Genomic DNA, 26,317 nt, shown 5'->3' with positions numbered 1-26,317 from the left:
CTTCCTTCCTTCCTTCCTTCCTTCCTTCCTTCCTTCCTTCCTTCCTTGTGAGTAGTGAGGTTCTATTCTAGGTCTCTGGGCTATGCAGACTGTATCCTGGACCTCAGGGAGTGTGAGGGTGGGCTCCCAACTAGGGAAACTATATGGGACTGACCTAGTCTCGTTGCATATATTTTCACAGTTGTGTAGCTCGGTCTTTTTGTGGGACTCCATACGTTGAAAGCGGGGCCTATCTCTGGCTTTTCTTTTCTTTTTCTTTTTTTTTTTTTTTTTTTTGCCTGCTTTTGGGACCCTTTGCCTCCTACTGTGTTGGTTTGCCCAGCCTTAATATGGAGGGTGGTTCCTAGTCTTACTGCAACTTTATATACTATATTTGGTTCTCATCTGTCTTTGACTAAAGAAAAATGGAGGAAGATTGGATAGGATATGGAAAGGGGATATGGGAGGAGGCACTGGGAGGAGAGTAGGGAGGAAAAACTTCAGTTGAGATGTAAAAAAAAATCTATAGGGTTGATGGAATTATGTGATCCACCTTCTTAACTGTGGGCTGAACCTGACTTGTTTTGACAAAGGTAGCAGCATTTCGAAGATTCTAGGTAGATGACTAAATTGCTTAAAGTGTAGTGTTTCTTCATGGAGTTTCAACTCTGTCTTTTTCTCTGTCCCTTCCCCCCCCTCAATTGAACCTCATTCTAACAGATTCCATGCAACAAAACTTTAGGTGGCTTCCAAGAGATTAGAGTGGTCTCTGAAATCTTCAGTTCTGCAGTGGACAGAAGCAAAACTTTGTGGACCACCCGATGGCATAGGAAAACCAATCTTTCAGTCCTCAGAGAAGAGGACTCATCAGTCACTCTTGGTTGGCAGCTTTGTGCAACTCCTTGCGGAGGATTCAGCTGAAGCCATTTAAGACTCTCAACCTCCAGAAACTGAAATAACATAAGGTTATGGTTTCAAACACTTTAATCTGTGGTGATTGATATATAGGGACTCAAAGAGCAGGTAAGGAGGAAACTTTAAATGCTAATTATTTACCTAACAAAGCATTAAACAACTATTGGTGGATCAGAATTTGAACTGAAAATCTAACTAGCACAATGTTTTCTTTTTTCTAATTTTTATTTTATTGTTTTTTTATGATTTATTCACTTTGTTTCTCTGTTGTAGCCCCCTTCCTCATCTACTTCTGGTCCTACTCTCCCTTTCTCTTTCCCTCCTAATCTCCTCCTTTAGTGCACTGAAAAGGGGGAGTCCTCCTCCCCTACTATCTGACCCTAGCCTACCAAGTCTCATCAGGACTGCCTGGATTCTCTTCCTCTGTGGCCTGTTAAGGCCACCCTGGCAGGGAGAAGTGATCAAAGAACAGACAACTGAGTTCATGTCAGAGACTGCCTGGTACCTATGGGCTACATCTGCTCAGGGGGTCTAGCTGCTCTCCATGCATGGTCCTTGGTTGATGCATCAGTCTCTGCATTCCCCCTAGGTCCATAATTTTGGCTTTGTTGGTCTCTTTGTGAAGCTCCTGTCCCCTCCCCCTCTGGGTCCTTCTATTAGCCCCTTCTTCCATAAGATTCCCTGTGCTCTGCTGAAAATTTGGCTGTGAGTCTCTGCATCTGCTTTGATCCCTTGATGTGTGGAATTTTTCACAGGGCATTTGTGGTAGGCTCCCATCCTTTTCTTTTTCTTCCAGCCCCACTGGTGTCTATCCTTTTTGCCCTTGCAAATGAGAGTGAAGCACCATACCTAGAGTCCTCCTTGTTTTTTTAGCTTCTTTAGGTTTGTCGATTTCAGTATGTTTATCCTATATTATATGGTTAATATCCACTTATAAGTTAGTATATATGATGCATATCTTTCTGCTTCTGAGATACCTCACTTAGGATGATCTTTTCTAGTTCTATCCATTTGTCTGCAAATTTCATGTAGTATTCCATAATATAAATGTACCACATTTTCTGTATCTATTCTTCGGTTGAGGGAAATCTAGATTGTTTCTGGATTCTGGCTATTACGAATAAGGCTCCTATGAACATAGTTGAGTAAATGTCCTTGTTGTATGGTGGAACATGTTTCCAGTATATTCCCAGGAGTGGTATAACTGGGTCTTGAAGGAACCCTCTTCCATTGCTGGTGGGAGTACAAACTTGTACAACCACTTTGGAGATCAATCTGGCAGTTTCTTAGAACAAAGTCTTACTTCTAACCAGTGAGTCCATCCTACCCTCTCTGCATTAGGTTAGAAGCTCCCAGAATTCTTAATTCTTAATTCTTAAATGTGACCTTTGCATTTAAGAGAAGCAATACTATAACTCAACACTATAACTTTACTTGCCTACAGAGTCAAGTAAAGACGGTTATTCTGATGTTTACTTTGCCAATCACTATAACTTGAAGACAAACTGTCAAACTCAATCACACTTGTTTTTCTCTGCAAAGTAAATACAGAAAGATCAATTTTAGAATTGTTTTGAAAATAAAATGCTGAACCATATTTATACAATCTAATACCATATTGACACAAAAATAATTCTATGCTTCCATCTACTAAATTTGCCCATCAGAAAATATTATCTAAATGAGCTTCACAATGAGAAAAAATAATGTTTCAGAATTGATTGTTTTTCCTTAGAAAACCAGGAACATCTTTTTAAATATCATGCTAAGCTTTTCATTTTATCTATTATAAGTAGAAGAAATACTTTTGTTCCTAAGAACTGTTTATTGTCAGATATGGTAGTGATCCATGCCTGTAATTCCAGTACTTGGAAGGTAGAAGCAAGAAAATGAGGAGTTCCACATCACCCTTAGCTACATAGCAAGTTCCAAGCAAGCCTGAAATACATGAGGCCAGGTATTAAAAGACAAACTAACAAATGGATAAATGAACACAAAACAAAGACCATTAGATTTATAGAACCAATCAAGATATGTGATATGGCTTGCTCTTCCTTCAGAAAGCTGGTAGGAATGAAAGAGTTAAAAGCTGTGGCTGGCAAGCTCGCTTAAATCAAATGCTTGTGATCAGCAACAAAGAAGTAGTATTGGGCTGGCTGAGAGATGGAACCGTAGGTTAAACATGAAGGCAGTGACTATTGCACAACTCTTCTAACACAAAAAAAGGGGTTGAGGACAAGTATGAAGTCTTTTATGGGAAGTGCTTCACAGAGCTACGATGAAAATGCACTGTAGTGGCACTCACCATATTAGCCCACAGTTAAGCTTACACAAAGAAGAGCATTTTCAATTTGTTTAAAAGTCTCCAAGGAGTGGGGGGTGGTGGCTTATAATTGTAGAAAAAGAAAGTGTTTTAATGAAGCCTAAAGAAAAATATTTTTGCCTTTTATTGAATCTAGTGGAGCAGAGGCCACTGGTGGAAAGCAAAGCCCTGATGATGAAGAACATATAAGGAGAAGGATTCTTTAAAAAGAAATTTGGTGGTTTGGTTGTAGAATATTTCAAAACCTGGGATGAAACACAACACTACTCTATTAAAGTTTGAGAATAGATACAAGTGGATCTCAACAAAACATAAACTATTCCCAGTGACTCAAAGATACATTATACTGGGTAATCTGTCCAATATAATGTTTGAGCTCTCTGTTGAAACACAGAGAGAAGACTGAGTGAATTTTACCCTTTCACAGAATTCTTAGAAACATTTGTGTAGAGAATTTTTTTTTTTTTTTTTTTTTTTTTTTTTGGCAAGAAAGGGTTTATTTGACTTACACTTCCAGGTCACAGTACATCACCGAGGGAAGTCAAAGCATGAACCTGAGGCAGGAACTATACAGGAACCGATTGTTGGCTCTGTGTGGTTCACAGGTTCATGCTTAGCTAACTTTTTTTATTTTTTATTAATTACACTTTATTCATTTTGTATCCCCCCCATAAGCCCCTTCCTCCTCCCCTCCCGATCCACCCTCCCTCCCCTTTCTGCATTTTAAGCCAGAAACATCGTTGCTTTGACAAGGGATCACATGCAAGACCTAGATCTGTATGATCTAGCTGGAATGAAACAACTTTAATCTCCCTGGCTAGAATACAGACATACCATTAGTACACACCTTTAGTCCCAAACAGTGAAGGTAAGGTTAGTTTGAAGAAGAAAGCACCCATGTTTAAAGTGATGTCTAATTGAGGGCAGACAAAGAGATGGATCAGAGAACGATTTGACAGAAAGAGTCAGAGATGGGATACACCCAACAAATAGGAGGACAAGAAAGAGAAGCTACTTAAGAGCAAGACAGTAAAGTTAAGATAGAGAGTAGGGTACAATAGAGAGAGAGTCGAGAAGACAATACAGTAGAGTATGGTAGAGAGTTTAGTAGAGAAGACAGTTGAGTTCAGTCAGTGAGTTGGGAGTCAGTTTGGTGCAGTTCAGTTGAATGCAGTTGAGTTTGTACAGTGAATGCAGTGCAATATAGCAATTCAGTGAGAATTCAAGTGAACTCAGACTGAATCAGTTAGCTTCGAGAGGAGTTTAAGCCAGAGCAGTTGAGTAAACCAGTGAGCCAGACGTAGGGAAGAACTAGAAAAAGTGAGCTTATTCAGTAGTAAGCCTCTGACACAATCACACCAAGTGAAAAAAAGTTATTTTTACACATTTGAAAGGCTTTTATGGAGAAACACAAATACTGAAAGCTTTGTAGCAAGAAAACATGTGGCTAGGCCCTCAAAAATAGGTAAATTAAATAAATTAGTTGCATTGAAAATGCCTCACCTTGGCCATTCTGATGGGTGTAAGGTGAAATCTCAGGGTTGTTTTGATTTGCATTTCCCTAATGGCTAATGAGGTTGAGCATTTCTTTAAGTGTTTCTCTGCCATTTGATGTTCCTCTTTCGAGAATTCTCTGTTTAGCTCCATTCCCCATTTTTTAATGGGATTACTTGATTTGTTGCTTTTCTGCTTCTTTAGTTCTTTATATATACTGGATATGAGTCCTCTGTCAGATAAAGGGTTGGTGATGATTCTTTCCCAATCTGTAGGCAGTCGTTTTGTTTTGATGACGGTGACTTTTGCTTTACAGAAGCTTTTCAGTTTCATGAGGTCCCATTTATTGATTGTTGCTCTTAGAGCCTGTGCTGTTGGTGTTCTGTTTAGGAAGTTGTCTCCTGTGCCAATGAGTTCTAGACCAAGGACCATCTATGAATATAACATAGAACTTCTGCTGGGATGTGGCCTGTGGTAGCTCAGTAACCAAGTAGTTTTCCAAAAAAGGGGAACAAGGACTATTTCTAACAGGATCTCAAGGGCAGGCTCTTTGTCCTCCCACCCACCCCCAGGGGAGGAGCAGTCCTGTTAGGCCACAGAGGAGGACTTTGCAGCCAGCCTTGAAGATACCTGATAAAACAGGTATCTTTTTATCTTTTTATGAAAGGGGAGGAGGTCCTCCCCTATCAGTGGACTTGGAAAGGGGCAGGGAGGAGACCAGGGAGGGAGTTGGGGAGGGTGAGGGAATGAGGGAGCGGGATACAGCTGGGACACAGAGTTAACAAATTGTAACTAAAAATAAAAATAAAATAATAAAAAAAGAAAAAAAAAGAAAATGCCTCACAACAAAGTTCTACATTTTTTTCAGTTTTAAATTATCTCTTTCAGCTTTCAATTTTTAAAGTCAAAATGTGCATTGAGTGACCTCTTTAAATATTCAAGAGGATCATTCAAATAGGACATTTAAATGAAATAGCAAAATGCAAATAAAAGTAGCATATTGATACAGAAGTCAGACTATTGCTGTGTCTTTCTAATGAGTGTCAAAATAATGATGGAATATCAAAAGAAACATTTAACTTTTCTGTTTTTATTTTTTTCTTTGGTTTTTATTTTTAGTTCTGAACTGATTTTGCTTTCATAAGATATTAAGAATCTGGCCCCTTCTCATAAGCGCAAATGCTCTCACACAATCATGGTCCCATTATTTCTCTCCAAAACTGTCCTAATAGCCTCATAAACATCTCAAAACTCACCACTAAAACCTGTTTGTTATATAAGAAAAAAGGAAAAAATAACCTTATACAGTTTAACTCATATTGCTACTTTTTTTTTTTTTTTTTTCAGAAAAATTGCTGAGGTTCAGAATTTTATTCTTCATCAAGATCCTAATTCTTTGTATATTTTATAAGATTGCCATTAGAGAGCCTGGCCATATCTCTGACTCCGACTCCTGCCACTGTCCCCTCTTGGATATCTTATCACAAGTCTCATAAATAATGAAACAGTGTGTTCCTATAATTTCTTGCACAATGCTCCCTCTGTTAATGCCTTTTTAAAAGTGGCACTATGCATTCTAAATAACCATTGGTCTTTTAACATACTTTGGGACTATCCATGTGCTATATAACCGTTCTGAAAGCTTTTCTTAGGCTATTTTACTTGGTTTGGGAAACCAACTTTATCTGGTTTGGCTAACCAAATACAACCATTGCCCCTGAAGTTCTTGGTTCCTCACAAAACAACCTATGCAGTATGTATGGACGAGCCTTCTTGTTTCAAAGCAGTGTGTCAGTGATCTGTGATTTGTGGATCTATAACAAGGATAAATACATTTTAATAAGTGTATGTCTTTTCTTTCCAAGTTTGTCTGTGAATATAAAAATAACAAAATATTATACGTTGTAACTCTTGCTGCCTGGCAGACCCTCCCAGTGAAGCGCTCATCAGTGCAGACACCAAACGCAATGCCTTTCCAGATTAAGGTTACTTGATCCTGACTCCAGTGAGGGCAAGTCGCTCTGGCACTCTTCCACCTACAAGGTTCTAGAACCATTTCGAAACTTAGAGTGCTTTATGTTCATCTTGCACCTTTTATTGTGCAGGGTTCTGGCATGAAAGTTCACTAATGCTCTCATTAGGCCTGATTTACCTATTGATATATGATTTTCTTCTCTTCCATAGAGTAAATTAGTGACGAGTTTTCTTCAAATATCTTTTCCACTTCAAATTCTTCTTTTCTTTTTGCTGAGTGCCATGAAGTGCTCCCTTCACTTTCATGTATAAATCAATTTACTCAATTCCAGTTCCATACCTTCTACACTGTGATTCACACTTTCTTAACTAACTACTTCCTTGCTTGGCTAGATCTTTATGATTTTTAGATTTGAGGATCTTAAATCATTGTCTTAGTAAACCTTCCTCTTTCTTCACACACCAGTGCCATTTTGGGGGAAAAAAAGAAGTGATATATTTTTCAATTCATCTTGTTACGCATTCTGCATAATATACCTTCTACTCAGTAGTAGTAGTATTTATCTACAGAGGATTTGTCTGAATTGTAAGATGCCTTCCTGAACAATACTCTTTATTTGGATTCTACAAACATTCCTCTTACTTATATTTTCTTTATGGTTAAGCTACTTTCTTTGATGTCTTTCTCCTGTATTTCTAGAATCTAAGTCATCATAAGGTTATGCATTGGATTTTTTTTTTTTTTTTTACTTTATTTGGTCTCAATCTCTGTTCTCCCTTAACTTATGTCATGTCTTACTATAGTGTGAGGAGGAGGAGGATGAACAACTGTATATGAACAGCTGTAGCCATTCACTTCAATATTATATTTTCATATACAAGTGCTTGCATCATCTTCTTTACCTGAGTACCTAAGTAAGCATCTCAATTTTAGCTTGCCTTAAACACTCGGATCTCCTAAAAAGTTCCTATCTTGTAAGTAGTAATGTGAAAATATTACATGTACATTCTTATGGTTGCTAAGCTGCCATACATGAACTCTGACTATATCTTTTTGCAAAGTTTGTGCCCATTATATGGAAATATCCTTTTAAGATTATCCTTAACTGGTAAATTAGGTCTAGATTATACTGATCATTGCTGTATTTTCAGTGTGTAAACACCTGATGTTGTACGTTGAATAAATGCATTCTAATTTTTCATTTGTATTTGTTGGTTTGTGGGTTTTTTGTTTGTTTATTTTGTTTTATGAGACAGGGTTTCCCTGTGTAGCCCTGGATGTTTTGGAATTCACTAAACCAAGCTGGCCTTGCACTCAGTGATCCATCTGTCTTGTCTCACAAATGAGATTAAAGACATGTGCCACCCCTGTACAACTATTAATTTTAATTTATTAAATAGTTTTGCCATTTTGACTTTTTAAAATTAAACTTTAAATTCAATAAAATGAATTTAGTGTTTCGAAGATGTCAAAATAATAATTTTTATCTTCTGATGATTTATTTTTCACTTGTTTTTAACAACGCATTCTCTTTATGTAGTATTTTCAGTTTGTTTACTTGATAATCATAAATATATTTATTCTAGAATAATAATAACATATTTTTGTCTGTTTTTCTACTCATCTATTTGTTTAGGAAATGGTGCAAAAATTCATTTAACTCTATTTTTATGTATTGACTTCTAGTGAATACAACAAATTTTATGTATTGACTTCTAGCGAGTACAACAAATGAAAGATATTTTATGGGATCTGTAGTCATAAGCAAGGAAGAAGTGCTCACTGTGCCCCAGTGAACAAAAAGCTTGCAAAGGTTTTTTGGTGAAAGCCGGAGACTATATTAGTGTTCATGAGCAGCTGCTTAATTCTAGCATCCCTTGCTTGTTGTTCAGCTGGAATGCCTAACTTGCAGAAAGCAAGAAAATTTCATGTATCACTTATTGGCTTGATATATCCTTTATCACTTCATTATTATTAATTATATTGTTTAATTGTTTTTGAGGTTATAGTATAATTACAAAATTTTTTCCATCCTTTTTTCTTCCTCCAAGTCCTCCCATATAACCTTTCCCACTCTCCTTCAAGTTATTGCTCTTTTAAAACTGTTATTTCATACATACATACATATAATTCATATATACATTCATACTTCTAAATATAGCATTTTGAGTCCATGCAATGTTACTTCTGTGTATACCTTTATTGTTTTTTTAAAATTTATTTATTTATATATTACAATTTATTCACTTTGTATCCCTGCTGTATCCCCCTCCATCTCCTCCCAGTGCCACCCACTCTCCCTCATCTCCTCCTATGCCCCTCCCCTAGTCCACTGATAGGGGACGACCTCCTCCCCTTCCATCTGACCCTAGTTTATCAGGTCTCATCATTGGCTGCATTGTCTTCCTCTGTAGCCTGGTAAGGCTGAACCCACCAGGGAGAGGTGATCAAAGAGCCAGCCACTGAGTTCATGTCAAAGACGGTCCCCGTGCCCCTCACTAGGGAACCTACTTGGAAACTGAGCAGGGGGTCTAGGTCTTCTCCTTGCATGCTCCTTGGTTGGAGTATTGGTCTCTTCAGGCCCCCTGGGTCTAGGGATTTTGGCTCTTTTGGTCTCCTTATGCAGTTTGGCTGACAATTTGGCAATAGTCAATGAATTGTTATGCTCTTTCCTGGAGAAGATCATCTCTTCTACTCCCAGCATTAATCAGTGCCTATGGTTCTTTGCGTAAAGTTGAGGCTATATGGGCTGTTCCTGTTCAGTTTGGCATTTCAATGAGCTCATCCTTGTTCAGCTCACTTGTTGGTAATCACATTGGTGAGACTTTGTGTGTAAAGCTTCTGGAATTGCTAAGAGACAAAGTCACGCAGTCTAATATCACGTTTGAATAGGACTTCTGAAACCTGTAGGAGGTTGTTGTAGCTAGTGGCAATGTGGTCTCTATTGTCTGACTTTTGTCATGCAAGGGTTTTTTTTCACTTCTTATTCATTAAATAGGGTTGAATTCTACAACAGTGACTATAGTGATGGCAGAATGTTTTCCTAGGATAAGTCCTGTGACTACTGTGCTTGCCATTTCACTCTTGCATTACTATCTCTGGAATAAATATCCTTCTTTGTTAGATGTGTCCTAAGCAGCTCTTAGAAGCACTCCATACTTATAAATGAGGCCATTTGGTATTTTTAGAATGAAATATTAAGCACATCAAAGATTAGTATATACTGATAATCTGGCTACAAGCTCATAGGAAGAGAATCTTAAACAAAAGTTATTTCTTTTTTACCATAGACCATAAATGACAGTTCTCCTAGAAAGCTGACACCAATCACAACTCTAATTTATTCATGTTCATTTTATGATGAGCAAACTAAGTAAAAGAATAAAAATATTAGTATATATAATTTCAAATTTCTTCAGTATTTCTTTATTAGTGGTAAATTATCAGTTTACCAGTTTATCAGTTTACTATGTTCCTCTATACAATGGAAATGAATTTATTGCAGTTAGATTTTTTGATATTTCTCTTTGATATTCTTTTTCATTAGCAATGTTTTTTAAACTTCAATTGCAATTCCACAGTGTAACTTTTTTTCTGACACTGATAATGACTGTGATATCTTATTTACTTGTTTAGAAACCCACTCACTTTAACAAATGATGAAGTCCATGACCAAATGCCTATAATCGCTCAGCCTTAGATAATAATGGATGACATTTAAAACATCAATAGTCAAGCAGAAAATTATTTTGATTAGTGTGGTTGAGTATTTATTAAGAATTATCCTTCCACATTTCAATCTGATGTCTCTACTTCCAGTATAACAAGAGGGGAGAAAAATATAAGGACACATTGACTTCAATTATTTCTCTAAGTGAATAGACTTTCATATGAAACATAAAATTGTTTAGTCTGCTGTTGTGAAATCCTGTTTATATTCACAAATGAAATATGAAGCCACTGAAACATGCAAGTAATTTGCAATTTCAGATGCAATTGAGCATTGATTAAAGAAAAAGAACTATAGATTTCAAGAGAACATATTCTTAGACTGAATGTGATCTGTAGGTAAGTATGTACTCTGGCTTTCATGTTGAAATAGTCCATATTTCTTAACAGTGAATGGTCTTAAAGAGAAGTTTATTTTGCAAACTCAAGAAGCTCTGGAAATGGGAAAAGAAATGCTGCTTTAACAAGCATTTGGAAACTGGAGAAGCAACATCGGTCATGAGAACAATCAGGCACATCATAATGAGTCATCTACACATTGACTGAGTGACAGCCACATGCTAGGTACAGAATGGGGTGCTTTGACAGAGAGAATGAGAGTGAGTCTTAAAATAGAGATAGGAACTTCAATCCATTGCTTTATAGCTAATGAAGATTAAAAAGGCATTAGTTTCTCATTCCTTAATTATTCCAAAGTTAATTTTAAAAATCACTGTAGCCATTAAATTGCTTAAACATATTAGAAACTCATTGAAAATAATATCACTGAGAGAGAATTGCTGGGCTCAAAATGATATTAATGAGAAACCTGTAAGGGCAATTAGTTATTGAGAAAGAAGGATGATGGTATATGTAAGGTGACTGGGCATGTTGTCCAATGCTAAAAACACTCATACAGTAAATTGGTAAGTCAAAATAAAGCTAATCTCTCATATCAAAATCCTAGGCAGGGAACTATTCCAACAAAGATCTTGAAATTATGTACTGGAATATGTATTTAAAATATCTGATACTGATGCCAATAAATCTGTAAAACTTACTTGACACCTTTTATTATTAAATACTAATTAGGCTTTTTTTTTTTTTTTTTGAGGCAGGGTTTCTCTGTGTGGAGCCTTGGCTATCCTTGACTTGCTTTGTAGATCAGTAGGGTTCTTTTTACATGCTTTGATATCTCGCTTTGGGATAAAAGCTTGTTTGTTTGTTTTTTAAGCATATGCATTTCTGAATAGTATTATACCTTATATTCATTTTAATATATTTATACTTATACATTACAGAAGTTTGTGAGTTATTAAGACAGAAATAATCACTTCACGGTATAGAAACCACAATAAGCATTTTGAAGTCACATTAGTTTTCTAGGAGCTTTTTGTCTAGACAGGAGAGAAGATTAAATTCAAGTGTTTTTTTGTGATTCCTAATATTCTTAATATTCCCAATCTTTCATTCCAGACACAGCAAAAGACAGAAGAGAGCATGATGGAACAAACTTGTGATCCTATACCTTAGCTTGTGAAGCAGAAGGATCAGGAGTTCAAAGACAGCCTGAACTTTATCCTAATACTCCATCACAAAACAATGAAAAAGAATGCACAAAGGTACAGGACAAAAATACTCTTTTATCTGAGAAAATTCTGTCTTTCTGTCTTTCTGTCTTTCTCTTTTGTTGATATTTTAAAAATATAATGTTCAATACTCACTCAAATATATTCAAATACAAAAGATGATTGAAACAAATCAGGTTTATGTTCAATTGCCCTTACACTAACTTAAAAGCTATAGTTTTTCAATGTTCATACAGTCAAATATAACATTTACAGAAAAAAAGGAAACAAACAAACAAACAAAACAGCTTGGAAGTAAAATCAAATGTTACATGAGAACTGATGAGTGATTAAAGTATATGAATATTGGGTACAGACGTTAATTTTTTAGATCAGTTAAAGAATATATCTGAGTGTGCTGGGGAGGGTTGATTCAGGGAAAAGGGACTCCCCTTTTCTGGAAAGCAAGTGCAAGGGGAAGAGGGAAAAAGGGACAAGGGAAAAGGAAAGAGAGGATGGGAGAAGCTGACCTTGAGATGTAATGCAAATAAACTTAAATTTAAAAAAAAAAAGCTGAAGAGAGAAAAAAGAATATATCTGAGGTACTTTTATTTAGTATATTAACAGATCTGAGGAAACCAAATGAATTATTTGTCAGGAAGAATTATCTGGAAAGAAATTACTGAGCTCACTGTTGCATATCTTTGTGGATATTGCCATATCAGAATTAATTACAATTATTATCTCTAGGGATGCTTCTTCTGTCATCCAAATAAAAGTCATTCTTTGTCCTGGCTGCTTGGGGTCTGTTCTTTCTCTGAAATCTTTGAGCTTTGCAGACTTTAAGAAGCCTTGAAAGAAGAACAATTCTAGATATACATTTCAGAAAAGTAAAAGTCCGTTAGCATGTGATTATAAAATTGGATGCTATGTATTTTATAGTGAGTGGAGAGCAGAATCTGAAAAAAATAGTGTTCTTCCAATGGATAACCTCTAATATTATAGTGCTTGTCATTTAGAATATCTCTCCCTCCTTCCCTTTCTCCTCTCTCCCTTCTTTTCAGTAACTCTTACTAAAGGATGTACCAAGATATGAGCCCAAGCCCATGACCCAGGAAAATTTATATTATACGATTACAGAGCAGGATGGAAAATACTGTCATTTCCTAGTTGCTTATTTGTTACATTTACTTTAATACATTAATTCTATATACCTCTGTTAATCTCCACCACAGTCCTTATAAATGATGCCATTAATACCTTTTTCAGCTTAAAAATATTTGAAGACTTGACAAGTCACTAAGGAGCCAAGATTATACCATTCTTGCCTGGACCTAACACTTTGGCTTTAGTGTTCATAATTTAGCCCTGTTCATTAGGACTTTCAGCAATGGCAGTAATCTCTGTGAATCTGAGGAATCTCTGTGAGCTATAAAGCAAAATATCTACAGGGTATGTGTATTGAAGACACAAAGTGCTATTATTCATGAGGAGGGCAGTGTGGTTTTACTCATGTTTATTGAGTCAATGTACTGTATTTTTCTCAAAATAATTTTATTTTTATTGTTATTATTACAATTTATTTACTTTGTATCTCAGTTGTAGCCCCCTCCTGCATCTTCCCCCAGTTCCACCCTCCCTCCCTCCCTCTTCCTCCCCTATCCCTCTTCCTTAGTCCAGTGATAGGGGAAGTCTTCTTCCCCTACTGTCTGACCCTAGCCTATCAGGTCTCTGGATGAGGACTGCCTGGATTCTCTACCTCTGTGGCCTAGTGACAGGGAGAAGTGATCAAGGAACAGGCAACCAAGTTCATGTCAGGGACTGTCTCTCATCCTCTTACTAGGGAACCCACATGGAGATTGAGTTGTCTGTCTATGAGCTACATCTGAGCAGGGGGTTGAGGTCCTCTCTATGTATGGTCTTTGGTTGATGCATAGCCCCTGGGCCCTGCTTCTTGTTTTGTTGTTGTTGTTGTTGTTGTTGTTGTGTGTGAGTGTGTTTGGTGTCCTTGTGTTGCTCCTGTCCCCCCTGGGTCATTTTATGTCCCCCTTGTTCCGTAAGACCACTGCACTCTATCCAAAGTTTGGCTGTGAGTCTCTGCATCTGCTTCAATCTCTGTCTGGCTGGAGTCTTTTAGAGGACATTTGTGGTAGGGTATAAGAACTTCTTTGGCTTAACAGCTTGAGGGGTTCCAGTCCATCTTGGCATGGCAGAGATGATGAAGATGGCTACCTGGGGAGAAGCCATACAGTGGGTTTCTGTTACAGGGAACTGGGAATAGAATAGCTGAGACAGCACAGGGGTGGATATGTAATTCATAAGCCTCACAGATGGGACCCTAAGTCTGCCAACCAGGTCCCATGTATAAAAGATTTCACATCCTTCTTCAGTTGAGCTGTGAGCTAAAGCTTACACACAGGAGTTCGTGGGGAACACTTCACAGTCAAGCCCCAACAAATAGGCTGTGTGTCTTCTGCATTTGACAGCAAAGTTCGAGGTTGCTGTGTGCATCCAGTGATCCTATTCTGCAAAAAGATCTAGCAATCTGTAAAACAGTTGCTCTAGCTTTCAGCCAGTAGTTCTCATTCTTTAAGCATTTATGAGCAAGAATGTACATGGGGTTTTAGGTTCAGGTAAGAACAATGTCTAATGAGAAACTGTGTAATTTGCCACTCCCTGTTCAAGGACTGAGAAAGGGCCTGGAATGCTTGGTCCCTCCCATCTGGTGGAAACTAGCCAACTCTCCCTTATTATACCCCAAGATTTGTAAAAGATGTTGTTTGAATAATATGAATAAAGAAAGAAATAAAGCCTGTTTTGAAATGCACTGAGAGTCACGGAGGGTTTACTTTCTCTGTTTTGTTTTGTTTTAATCAGCTCTTCACATCGTTAACAATGTAACTGGAAGCATTTGGGGAGCATCTTCAGTCTCTAGTTCTCGTTGTGAACTGGAGCACACACCAGGTCAGCCTCCTTCACAACCTTTGCTTAGTTTTTGTTGACCACAGAAGAGGTGCTGCATGAGAACGGAATGTGCGAGCCATGATGTGCTACACAAGTGTGCATTATTATTCATTTGTTGCCACAGTAACTGCAGGGCATCTCTGTGGCAACAGAACAGTTACTGAAAAGCGGTGATTAAAAAAAAAAAAAAGTATTGTTAGAACTGAAGCACATAATATTTTAGCACCCCCAAAACCTAGTAATGATATTTCTCACTTGTTCTCTGTACTTCCTGTCAGAGATATGTTACATATTCCTATCAGTGAAATTGAAAATACAAAAACACGTAAAAACACTGCTGTCCTGCAATATGGCCTGTCAGTGTTCAGTCATTGTCTGTGAATATATTATATAGGGATACAGAACATTTATTTTTGAAAACATATTATGTGTTCTCTTTATAAGTCATTTTCTCATGAGTAATACAAATATTTTGTGTAGTTTATTAAATGATTTTAAAAATATGCTATTGGTAACTGCTAAATGTGCTATCACTGGAGTATATAATAACATTTTAACAAATTAACTATATATTGTCCCTATTTACTATCATTTATCACCTATTTGTCTGCTTGTCTGTTTATCTGTGTATACATCTATCTGTCTATTGGTTCTTTCTGTTTTTCTGTCCTGTAATTGTAATAATGCTGCAACATAATCAGTTTAAAATATTAAAATCTCTCTCTCCGGTGATGCTATCCCACTGGAGCCTGAATGGAGGGAAAGAGATGGTGTTTCAAACACTCAAAACCGAACTTTCAGGTACAAGGCTGCTATAAACATTGCATTTCACTAACAAGATAGCATATTCCTTCTTCAGGGAGAATTTATAGCTAGCCTCTCACTCTTACTATGTGGGGGGATTATTTGAATTTATATTTTTCTTCTAGTCCAGGTCCTCACATTTCAGATGGTCTTGGTACCTATGGACATTTTACATTTCACTTGTAAGGAAGATTCAGAAGTTAGGGCTCGGTATTCATCTCCCAGGCACATTAAATGTGTAAAAATATGCCACACATCATCACAGGGTATATGCATTAGATAACTCAGAGAGGTTGAAATCCTGTACAGCACACTACTTAGAAAAAGTAGAGCCCTGCCACAGGAAGTCTATGAAAATATGATATTTTATAAAACAATAATTTATTTGATGCATCTATGGGAGTGAAGAAGGAAGGCCAAGAGTGAACTTTGGCATCTTTCCTAATGTAAACTTGTGTTACTTAATATTGTATGGTCAGAGAATTAAACCAGATACATGAAAACTTTTGAAGGAGGAAGCAAGCAAGGTTGTCTTAGTTATAAATAAGATGGCAAAGTTTGGTTTTGTGTATTTTTATTAAAGTCATCATAAAATGTACACTATGTGTCACTTTAAGAGAATTGCCTCCAATGTATACTCATACATTCTCATGACTCACCACTTCCTGTAGTTTTCCTGTTTGACCTAAAGAATGGACTGGAGAGATTAGAACACATTTGGGAGTATTCCATCACAATGATTGGTAGGAGAGGGGCACATAACTTAAAGGTAGTTGCTATATACACCTTGTATTTTCCTATTTAGTGACTCTTAACTTAATAGTTATGTATTTGCCAGAAAACAGAGGTCTGCACAAAATAAAATACATTCTTTATGCTATAGCTTAAATGCAAATATATTTTGTACATTAATTTTTAAAATAAAATTAATAGAGAATCATATACCTTGCCTGTTCATGCGATTTTATTGCAGATAAAATGGTTCTTTGAATATATGAGTCTATGAATCAAAATTAGGTATGCTAATAAGTTTCCAAGTTGCTTCTAAAAATTCCATTCCAAGCAAAATCAAGATGGTGAAAAGTCAAGAAATGTGTTCTTACTGTGGGCTGATTTGTGCTTCTCCAGAAGTCATATGTTGAAGCTGTAAATCCCAATGCAATAAGATTAGGACTCAGGGATTTTTCAGATTAATTCAAGTTACATTGAGTCTTCAGTTTGCAAGTGTTATAATGGGATTAGTGCCACTATATAAAAAGGTTAATACATTGCATTCCAGGGGAAAGTGAAAGGCTCATAAAAAAACTGTTTTCTCTTACAGATGTCTTCCTAAGATACTTGCACTACAGATTACCTAGAAAACAGAGAATTTTAGACTACCTCATACAGCTCTCAATGGGAATGTGCAATCACCGCATTTTTTGAGATAACATCTTTAGAGAGGTAATCACATGTAAACGATGCCATTAGGAAGTATTCTAACCCAATATGACCCCTGTGCTTATAAAATAAGAATGGGGAAGTAAGAGAACAAAAACATTTTACTGCTCCATCAGCAACTTTTCCGGTCCCAGAATCAATTTTATTAAAGTGCACAAAACTCATTCTACTAAAAGAGCCACAAGCTTTCTCTATCATCCAAATGGACTTCTCAATGCTCTTGTATTTTACCCTATCTGAATGGGACTAAAAGACTCCTAAAAGAAATCTACAAAAGCAATGCCCGTACAGATTTCACAGAAGAGGTTCCCAAAATCTGCTGCCTGGCAGGCCACCAGTGTTCCTATGGAGGTAAGAGGAGTGGCATGGTTTACCTGCAGGCACCAGAAGTGCTCCAGGCACTGTAGAGCCACCAGCCACTCTCCACACTGGAGAAACTCAGCGATCACACAGGATTATTTGTCTCACCAGTCCACAAGTCTGAGAACAGGGTCAAGAAAACCCCACACATGAGGGAAGCTGAGAGCCCACAAATGAGTGATGGGGAGGTAAAACCAACTCAAGAGTATATCACAACCAGGATACTCCATGGAGAAGAAAACATTCAGTCCAGGGATCTCGATATCTGATATTTCCACGCAGCATGTAAATAATGCTTCTCCACAACTTTGTTGTTGTTGATATAGTATAGTGGAATATAAAAAGACCACACTTACAGGCATCTTCATTACTTTTACTGTCCTTCCCAGCTTTGTGGATGAGAGTGAGTCACATTTCTTTACAGTGTGACGCCTAGATACAGTACCCATCCTTTTGCATATATAGCAAAAATAGGACTTAGTCATTATTACAAACAAGAAAGGAAGGAGAAGGCAAGGAGGCAGGGACTGGATCAAAGAGGATTTATGTTGAGTAGGGGAGATGATTATGATCAAAATACATTATATGAAATTCTCAAGCAATTAATGAAAATATTATATTTTAAAAAGCAGGGAAGGTCTGTTCCCCATTTTTTAATTGGATTACTTGTTTTGTTGCTGTTTAACTTCTTTAGTTCTTTATATATTCTGGACATCAGCCCTCTGTCAGATACAGGGTTGGTGAAGATTCTTTCCCAATCTGTAGGGAGTCATTTTGTTCTGATGACAGTGTCCTTTGCTTTACAGAAGCTTTTCAGTTTCATGAGGTCCCATTTATTGACTGTTGCTCTTAGAAGCCTGTGCTGTTGGGTGTTCTGTTCAGGAAGTTGTCTCCTGTGCCAATGAGGTCAAGGCTCTTCCCCACTTTTTGTTCTAACCCATTTAACGTGTCTGGTTTTATGTTGAGGTCTTTGATCACCTTGGACTTTAGTTTTGTGTAGGGTGATAAGTACAGATCTATTTGGATTTTCCACATGTAGACATTCAGTTAGATCAGCAGCATTTGTTGAAGATGCTATCTTTTTTTCCACTGAATGATTTTGGCATCTTTGTAAAAAATCAGATGTCCATAAGTGTGTGGGTTTATTTCTGGGTTTTCTATTCAGCTCCATTGATTCACCATTCTGTTCCTGTGCCAGTACCATACAGTTTTTATTACTGTTGCTCTATAGTACAGCTTGGATCAGGGATGGAGATATCTCCTGAAGATCTTTCATTGTAGAGGATTGTTTTAGCAATTCTGGGTTTCTTGTTATTTCATATGGAGTTGAGAATTTTTGTTTCAAGGTCTGTAAAGAATTGTGTTGGTATTTTGATGGGAATTGCACTGAATCTGTAGATTGCTTTTGGTAAGCTAGCCATTTTTACTATGTTAATCCTGCCCAGCCATGAGCATGGGAGATCTTTACATCTTCTGATATCTTCTTCTAATTCTTTCTTCAGAGACTTGAAATTTTTTTTCATACAAGTCTTTGGCTTGCTTGGTTAGGATCACATCAAGGCATTTTATGTCTTTTGTAGCTATTGTGAAGGGTGTTGTTTCCCTAATTTCTTTCTCAGCCCTTTTGTCTTTTGTATACAGGAGTGCTACTGATTTTTTTGAGTTAATTTTGTATCCGGCCACTTTGCTGAAGGTGTTTATCAGCTGTAGGAGTTCCCTGGTAGAATTTTTTGGGTCACTCATGTAGACTATCATATCATCTGCAAATAGTGATACTTTGACTTCTTCCTTTCCAATTTATATCCCCTTGATCTCCTTCAATTGTCTTATTGCTCTAGCAAGGACTTCCAGAATTGTTTTGAAGAGATATGTAGAGAGTGGGCAGCCTTGCCTTGTCCGCGATTTCAGTGGAATTGATTTAAGTTTCTCTCCATTGAGTTTGATGCTGGTTAGAGGCTTGCACTATATTGCCTTTACTATGTTTAGGTATATGCCTTGTATCCCTGATCTCTCCAATACTTTAAACATGAATAGATGTTGGATTTTGTCAAATACCTTTTCAGCATCTAAGGAGATTATCATGTGTTTTTTTTTTTTCTTTCAGTTTGTCAGAGAATTCTCAATAGAGGAATATCAAATGGCAGAGAAACACTTAAAGAAATGTTCAACGTCCTTAATCATCAGGGAAATGCAAATCCAAAGGACCCTGAGATTTCACCTTACACCCATCATGGCTAAGATGAATAACTCAAGTGACAACACATGCTGGAGAGGTTGTGGAGAAAGGGGAAGCCTCCTCCACTGCTGGTGAGAATGTAAACTTATACAGTCGCTTTGGAAATCAATCTGGTGTGTTCTCAGACAGTTAGGAATAGCGCTTTTGGGCTTCCACAAGAACCAGCTCTACACTCCTGAGCATATATCCAAAAGATGCTCATGTATACAACAAGGACATCTTCTGCTCAACCATGTTTGTAGCAGCCTTATTTGTAATAGCCAGAAACTGGAAACACCCCAGATGCCCTTCAGTTGAGGGATGGATACAGAAATTGTGGTACATCTACACAATGGAATATTACTCAACAATAAAAAAAAGGAAATCATGAAATTTGCAGGTAAATGGTGGGAACTGGAAAAGACCATCCAGAGTGAGGTATCCAAGAAGCAGAAAGACACACAGGGTATATACTCACTCATAAGTGGATACTAGACGTATAATATAGAATAAACATACTAAAATCTGTACACCTAAGGAAGCTAATCAGTAAGGAGGACTCTGGCTAAGATGCTCAATCCCCATTCAGAAAGGTGAAGAGGATGGACTTCGGAAGAGGGAGAAAACAGAGAACAGGACAAGAGCCTACCACAGAGAGCCTCTGAAAGGCTCGATACCCCTGCAGAGTATCGAGGCAGATGTTGAGACTCACAGCCAAACTTTGGGCAGAATGCAGGGAATCTTATGAAAAAAGTGGGAGATTGTAAGACCTGGAGAGGACAGGAGGTCCACAAGGACAGTGACAGATCCTAAAAGTCTGAGCACAGGGGTCTTTCCTGAAACTTATACTTCAGCCAAGGAGTATTGAAATAGTTGAAGATGGCCTGGAACCCCTGCACAAAGGTAGCCTATGGAGTTCAGTATCCAAGTGATCGCCATAGTAATGGGGACAGGGACTGTCTCTGACATGAACTGATTGGCCTACTCTTTGATCACCTTCCCCAGAGGGGGAGCAGCCTTACCAGGCCACAGAAGAAGACAATGCAGCCAGTCCTGATGAGACCTGATAGACTAGAATTAGAGGGAAGGGGAGGAGGACCTTCCTTTTCAGTGGACTAGGAGAGGGACACAGGTGGGGAAGAGGGAGGGTGGGATTGGGAGGGCAGCAGGGAGGGAGGTTACAGGAAGGATACAAAGTGAATAAACCGTAATTAATAAAAATAAAAATAATTAAAAAATAATAAAAGCAGGGAGGGAAAGATGAAGGAACCCAGGGAAACAGTGGCCATCCACAAGCCAAAGAGAGAATTCTAGAAGAGATGTTTACAATTCCTTAGAAAAAAAGATACTCAGCTGATGTCTCAAGTTTAGCTCTTCATGCTCCAGAATTTGAGAAAATGGATTGATAGTGAGTGGTCTGCTCCATTGTTAGCACTTTTTTATGGCAGTTTCAGCAAGTGAACATTGTATATGATATAACTGACATGCTTTATGTTTTTTTCATTTATTTTGTCTTTGTTTTTGAAGACATAGATTGTGCCGGATCTCACTTTGTAGTTGTAGACTAGGTTGGTCTTGAAATCTCAGAGATCTGACTGTCTCTGCTTCCTGAGTGCTGAGATTAAACTCGTGGACCACTATGCCTGGCTATATGCTTTATTTCTTACATGATCTTCAATAAAGTTTAGAATTAGCCTTACCATCTCCAATGTAATAAATAGCTGAATGCTTACTTTGTGCAGTGTCTCTTGTCAAGAGTAAAAGGTGACCATGAAGCATTTATTCCACAATTACAGTTTGTAATTTATCTTAAAATAACCTAAGTCAGTTTTGAGAAATAATATTTTAATTAGACAAATCAGAAATGTTATTTAGAAAATATGGATTCATATATCATTTCATTACATTACCCAACTGCTACCTTTTAAAACACAATCATTGTAAACTGTGAAGATATTGTAAGGACACAAAAGTACCATGTTCAAAAGATAAGAAAGAGAGTGGGCAGCTTTGCTTTGTCCCTGATTTCAGTGGGACTGATTTAAGTTCCTCTCCATTAAGTTTGATGTTAGATATATGCTTTCTGTCTATTGCTATGTTTAGGTATGTGCCTTGTATCCCTGATCTCTCCAAAACTTTAAACATGAACGGGTGTTGGATTTTGTCAAATGCTTTGTTGGCATCTAAGGAGATGACCTTATGTTTTTATTTTTGTTTTTTTATTGTTTGTTTGTTTTTCTTTCAGTTTGTTTAGATGGTGGGTTACATTGATAGATTTGCATATACTGAACTACTCTTGCATGCCTGGAATGAAGACTACTTGGTCATGGTGGGTATCATTTTTTTAACTCTTTTATTTACATTTCTCTTATCTTTTTCTCCCTAATCCACTGCAGTCTTTCTCAACACCCAACACCAGATAGGAGAGAGAAAGGGTTAGTGGGAGAGGAGACACAGTTCTTTTAACTGCTTCCTGCTAGTTAGGGTAGTCGGGTTCCTTGGAGCTAGTCTAAATCCTTACTTCAGGAGATCTCCAACTTCTTATATCACTGCAACAACAGCAACAGGAGCCAAAGGAGACAAAGCAGACAAAGCAGAAAAAACAACAGTGGCAGCCTTGTCCTTTCTCTGAGCTCCTCACCTTCTGGGCTCTGGCATTTATTCTTTCTCCAGATACTTCAGATTTAAAGTCTATGGAGCTGTCAAAGAGCTCCTCTCAGAGCCTGCCTGAGACAAATAGTCTGCTGAGGTGGACCACCTGAATCAGTTCCACATCCCACACCTGGGACCAAAACACAAACATGTTTATATACAAAACAGAAAGACTGTAAAGACATATAGCCTACCTATGCTATTTATACTTTCTGACTGAGTTATCTGCTGCCAGGATGTGACCAGGTCCCATGATATGATCCTTTATTTCTAGATGATATCTTTAATGTATGCTTGGATTCTGTTTGTACATATTTTATTGAGTATTTTTGTGTCAATGTTCATAAGTGAGATTGGTCTGAAGTTCTCTATCTTTGTTGGGCTTTGTGCCCAAGTCAAGGTGACTGTGGCTTCATAGAAGGATGTTGGTAATGTTCCTTCTGTTTCTATTTTGTGGAACAGTTTAAAGAGTATTGGTATTAGCTCTTCTGTGAAGGTCTGGTAGAATTCTGCGCTGAAATTGTCTGGCACTGGGCTTTTTTTGGATGTGAGAACTTTGATGAGAGCTTCTATTTCCTTAGGGGATATAGGACTATTTAATTTATTTAACTAATCTTGATTCAGCTTTGGTAAATGGAATCTATCAAGAAAATCGCCCGTGTCATTTAAATTTTCAAATTTTGTTGTGTATAGGCTTTTTTGAAGTAGGATCTAATGATTGTTTGGATTTCCTCTGTGTCTGTTATGTCCCCCTTTTCATTTCTGATGCTGTTGCTCTGTATAGCATCCCTCTGCCTTTTAGTTGGTTTGACTAAGGGTTTGTCTATCTTGTGGATTTTCTCAAAGAGCCAGCTCTTATTCTTTGATCACCTCCCCCTTGCAAGGTGGCCTTATTAAGCCACAGAGAAAGAGGTTCCAGACAGTCTTGATGAGACCTGATAGGCTAGGGTCAGATGCTCCCCTATCATTGGACTAGAGGAAGGGCACGGGGGAAGAGTGGGACTGGGAGGAGATGAGGGAGGGACCTACAGCCAGGATTCAAAATAAACAAATTGTAATAAATAATAATAATGAAGAAAAAAAATTTTAAGTAAAGGCAGAAAAATGTGCTAATGAATTGCCATGGCCAGACCAAGTACTGGCATTATGTTCTTAATAATTTAATGAAGATTAAATATTACTTTTATGATTAATATATGTGTTAGTATGTATGCTTGCTTTCCTTTCACTTCACTCACACATTACACATAAATCACAGAGGTAGGCAGTACTGACACTGAGATAAGCTACAACTTAGTGATAACCTACCTTCCTCCTCTCTGACTCACTTTGTATACCTTTTTATTTTAATATCACTTCATTGTAATAGTTTTAACATTTTAAGTTTCAAATTGTTGGGTGTGTAATTGGCACATCTCTTATGGTGTTTAGAGACAGATTTTTACATGCACTTTATGAAGTATTATTTTTCTTATTTATGAAGCTAGACAATGACTATAATGTTCTTTGTTGCCATTTAAAAACAAATCATGTATTGGAAGATAAAGTAAGTTAAATGGTTAATATATTGTAATATGCCATTGTATGTGTCGTAAGACAAGTTCTTAATAACTTCAGCTACTAATGATAAAAATAATTCATACAAACAACACAAACAGGAAGAAACATATATAACATGTACACTGACTGACCAGTGAATGTTCGTGTGTTCCTGTACAGGAAGATAATAGTGATGAACAGGCTTCTAATTGGCAAGGAAACCAGAATTGTAGGAATGAAAGTAGGGATGAAAATACATTGGTGTTAAACCTAGACCAGAAAAAATACAGTCTTTTTCATCTAGACCAAACAATCAGTGATGACGTTTATGCTGAGTGTGGTTTGGTTCCTTGTGCCCGGATGCCACTCAGCTGGAAGTCCATGCCTCTCCTGTTGGAAGGTCTAAGCAGCACTGGCTTTCATTTGGAAAAGGGTGAAGCATGAAGTCAAGAATTCTGCCTCTCCCAGTATCATCAGTGTTGGGGATGAGAAGTGTGACACATGAAACTGAAATTCACGTCAGAAGATCTCTGATTCAGCCAGAAGTACTGAACAAAACATTTTTCCAAAATAAGTGTTACTGCTCTTTTAGCTGGGCTGCCAGCACCAGGCCAGGTGGCAGCATGGTGATCAGGGCTCCAAACTCTGAGCCAGCCAGCAATGAGGGCCCAGCCAGACTTGGGTGAATCAGCAGGTGCTTAGAGAACAGCCAGCAGCTCCAAAACCAAGAGGTGTTAGCTGAATCCCAGGGTGGTTTGGTCAGACAGAATGGCTGCTTCAGTAATAGCCAGCCATTTGCCTCCACAGATGGGCACAGGAGTAGTGGGTGGAGCTGTTCAGAAAGGATGCAGCATTGATCTGCAGAGTGACACTGTCCTGAAAGGCAGAACCTCAAGGGTGCCAACAGCATGTGGCTTCCTAAAAGGCAGTTGAGTCCAGGGATCCAATGGTGAATTCTTTGGGAAGAAAGGGAGCCTTCCCCGCCCCCCCCCCCCCCCAGAATACATGAAAATTATGGTGGAGGAATGGAGTAAGAGAGAGAGTTCATTTTGTTAATCAGAGGCATTATAAACCTTGGGCAGTGAAAGGGGTATTGGGAATGAATGTGTTTGATTCACTGGGACTAGGAGTGCCAGGGATATTTCATTTACAGAGTCCTATTATAAGAAGGAAAACACAGCACTTAATTATCTTGTGGGCATCAGCAGTGAGGGAAGAACTCCAGGTACAGTTAGGGATCATTGGCTGGAAGCTAAGTTACCAAGACATCTTATTAGCGTAGGGAGGGTATTTCCAGGAACCCCCAGGTTCACACTGAATGGATTTGCTTCAGGCTAAAATCTCCCTGAGGGCTATGCAACACTCCTTAGGGGATCTGCAGTTTCCCCAGATCTGGAGGAGAGGAGAGAACCCAACTGAAGAAAGGCATTAAGTCTGTCATTTAGCACGAAGCTGAGGAGCTTTCTGATTAAGGCCAGACTTGGACCTTAACAGGAGGGTCTGACAGTTCCAGTCAGGCTGCTGGGCATAGACAGAATTCAGTCATTTGGGAAGACACAGATATCTAATGACTAGTCCACCGTTACTGCTAGTTGTTGGTTGGTAAGACCACTTAGACTTGAAATTGGCAGCCCCAAATATTTATGATTAATGGTCACTTGATAAGCCACCCTTGAACAGGATGGTTTGACTTTTGTGTGAGGACTTGTGAGGGCATGCCAATTCAGGATGACTATCTACTTGGGGTGGAGTGCTGAAATAGGATGGATGTAAGGAAAATGGGTTATACTTTTAGCAAAAGGACAGTTTGAATTTTTATGTTGGTTTGTGACTCAATATTGAGATTGTTTCATGGATATTTTTTAATGTGTTGTTTGTCCTCTCATAAATATTGAATCCAAGCCAAAATGGAAACACTCTAAAAACAAAATTGTATGTTTATTGGCAATAAGATTTTTCAGTCCCCAAAGGTAACTTTATTGTGGTGCATTGCCTCAGAATACAGCTAGCTAAAACAAACCAATACTATTAGAGAAAATTCACTATAATACATTTGCTTCCCTCCCCCTACTCATAAGAAACCAAATTTAGGAAAAAGACATAGGAAATACTGTGACATTTGAATTTTTTTATCTATCAATTCCTTGTTTATTTAAATACATGTTAATTTATGTATTAATAGACTTATAAATATGACACAGATTTAGAGCTGGTAGATTTGAGGTTGTTTCAGGAGTGCAGGTACTGGAACATGGTAATTAAAATGTTCCTGTACATTATATAGTTATTGATAGTCAAAAAACATACTGTTTTCACAAATACAGATATAACACATAGCACAGGAAAAAAAAAAACTAATGCTCAAAAAAAATTTGACTTAA

The sequence above is a fragment of the Psammomys obesus genome, unplaced genomic scaffold (assembly GCF_907164565.1).
Source record: "Psammomys obesus unplaced genomic scaffold, mPsaObe1.curated_primary_1811, whole genome shotgun sequence".
NCBI lineage: Eukaryota > Metazoa > Chordata > Mammalia > Rodentia > Muridae > Psammomys > Psammomys obesus.
This window is presented reverse-complemented; position numbering follows the sequence as displayed.